Genomic DNA, 3,115 nt, shown 5'->3' with positions numbered 1-3,115 from the left:
GCTAAAGGAGTTATCTCTTGGAAGTCCTTAAAAAAAAATTGCATAGCAAAGTTTACTATGGAGTCAGAGTTAATTGCCTTGGAGAAGGCAGGAACTGAAGATGAATGGTTAAGAACCTATTGGTTAATTTATTTGTCTTTATAAGCTAACACAGTTCCACCTATGTGTTTATTGTGATTTTCAGGCTGCCAAAGCTCGAGCAAATAATTTATAATAAGAAAGTGCACACTATTGTGAGACAGCTTATTGAGACCGGTATATGTCCATGGACTTTGTGAGGTCATAAAAGAATTCTGCAAATTCTTTGACCATGCCATTAGCAAGAAGGCTAGTGAGAGAAGCATCGAGGGGGATAGGACTGATACCCAAATCATGACACTGTGATTTATACCCAACCTCTGTGATTGGAGATCCCATGAATGAGGTTTAATGGGAAACGAAGTCACAAGTGAAATGAGATATGGTACTGTCAATTTATATTTATTAACTATCTTGTTGAAAAGATTAGTTATGAGTCCATCCCTATGGTGTAAGACAGTACAAGATACAGAGTGATTAAGGATGAGCTTAAAGCTCTTAATGGATCCATAGTCCCTACCTTTTGGGATGGGGTGTTCCCTGCACACACTCTTGACGGATACCACCTATATGAGTGTGGAGGTGATATCTCCTATGAGACTTGGGTAGGTCTCTAGAGCGCTCATGAAAGCCATTTTATGGTGTAATAACAAAAGATGCAGAGTGAGTAAGGATGAGTTTAAAACTCTTAATGGGTCCATAGTCCCTACTTGTTAGGATGGGATGTTCTCTGCACACATTCTTGATGGACGCCACCTATGTGAGTGTGGAGGTGGTGCCGCTTCCTATGAGACTTTGGCAAGTCTCTAGAGCACTCACGAAGCCCAGAGGCGCATGGCCTGTATAAGGCGCCAACCCGCTATAGAACAACCTAATTTTCTTTATTTGATTTGATTTGACTTTTGGTTTATTTGATTTAATTTAATTTTTTGTTTTTGGATAAAGTTATGTGGATGATAAGTTTGTTTAACTTGTGGATTTGGTTAAAAGAGTTTAACTCTACCACGATTCATTAAGTTCCTACTTATTTATTCTAGGTGTGGTTAAAACCTTCGGGTACCACATCGATGCATGCTTTAAATCTCCTCTTATTCTAATATTTGTAACATGTGGGGGATTGTTGTGATATGTGTTACAAACATTAATTTTCTAGCCAATAATTTACTATTATTTATTATATTTTTTACCTTTGGGTCTTAAACCAGATTTATGATGAAATGAAATTAATTTTAATTGTTTTATGGTTTGACCATTGGTTAGAGGAAAAACGGCTTTGGCCTTTATTATCAAATGCTTTATGGTTTTTTTTATGTTATGACCGTTTGGTCATAAAATACTTTAATGCATTGGTTTTGTCTTAATGCTCCTAACCGTTGGTGACTTTGCTTTATTAAAAAAAACTCACCAACACTTTTATATATATATATTGGGCTACCAAGAAAATTACAATACAAAAAAAAAGAGCACTTGAGATAGATATATATATATTACTTCTATGTTTTCAATTATAGAATAGTTGTTCTACAAGAAAAGATTTGGGTTGTTCTATTACTCTTTGTTATTGGAAGTGCGTCCTTAACAAAGATAGACGCTATAGTCTAATCCTGGGAGGTTGCGTGTCAAAGGATCCGATCGCACCGAGTTATACACTCCGGGAGGCACGAATCAACCTTTAAGGACAACGCTCTTGCGTGATTCTATAGCATTGTGAGATCTTTCCATACTCTACTTTCATCTCTTGTGTTTTATTTATTTTATTGTTAATTTTCATATTGTAATTATTTTATATCAATGAGAATTTGTGCACCATCCAAAATTATTTCATACATTCGTAACATGTCAAACTGGCATGTTACAAATTGGTAACGTGCCTAACTGGCACGTTACAAATTGGTAACGTGTCTAACTGACACGTTACCAAGTTCGTAATGTGTCTAAATGGCACGTTACCAAATTGGTAACGTAGCAATTTGACATGTTACCAATTTGTAACGTGTTACATTTAACACGTTACTAAAATATTTAGTAACGTGTCACAAATTGACACGTTACTAAATGGTAACGTGTCAAAAAGTAATAAACAGTGGACATGTTACAAATTGGTAAGTTTTTAGTAGTGTACGTATCTGTTTCTAGCAAACGGTTGGTTTTGTTTTTTCAATACTTTGTTGAAATCAAAGTAACTATTTGTTAGGATTGATGAACTATACAAGGGCGACATCGGCTTCATATATATTCAATAGTCCAAATTTTTGTTTTTTGAATTGCATGATATCGAACAAGATCCTGTAATGTTAGAAATAAGCATAACATAGGGACTTAGGTTCTAAATATATATTGCCAAAAAAAAAAAAAAAACTTTAAGAGAAACACCATTTTCATTAATATCATACAATACATATTGACAACTTCTTGAACAAATTCTATTTTTGTAAACTTAGATAATGAATTAAAGATATAAGCAAACCTCTCAAGAGAGAAAAATTTCCATACTAGCTAGTAAACTCTTAAATCTCTTTTGTTGGCTTTCTCCAATCATCACTTCGAGGTGAGTTTGTTAGTTATTTTTTCAAGACACCAATGAGAGTGGTGGACATTGCATTTTCATTAAGTGCATTCTAGGGCCAAGCCATCGAAAGTCTCACCATAAGCATCACATGGAGGAGACAACTTAGTCTTTGAGGCAAAAGTGAGAGGGTGTTGGTGATGAATTGTGGATGTGACAATACTTCCAAACTTAATGTATGGATATTATTCTAAAACACATTCGTAATAAGCAGGAAAGTTGCATTTTGCACAATAATAGAACCATTGTTGGGAATCTATTTCTTCTTCACAAATTAGGCAATAGTATTCTTCACAATTAGCTTCAACATTATAGGTGAGCTCGAGGAGATGATCATCATTTTTTTAAATAAGTGGCTCATATTCTCTTAGGCATAGAGAGTAATATTAAAACTAGTGGCCCATTAGGTGAAATTAGTTTATGTGGGCCTGTGGACGAATAGGTTATGGGGGATATTTTAGGAGTTTCTAA

This window comes from Corylus avellana, chromosome 10, assembly GCF_965113065.1.
Source record: "Corylus avellana chromosome 10, dhCorAvel1.hap1.2, whole genome shotgun sequence".
Classification (NCBI taxonomy): domain Eukaryota; kingdom Viridiplantae; phylum Streptophyta; class Magnoliopsida; order Fagales; family Betulaceae; genus Corylus; species Corylus avellana.
The sequence above is the reverse complement of the archived record's forward strand: the minus strand, read 5'-3'. Positions refer to the sequence as shown.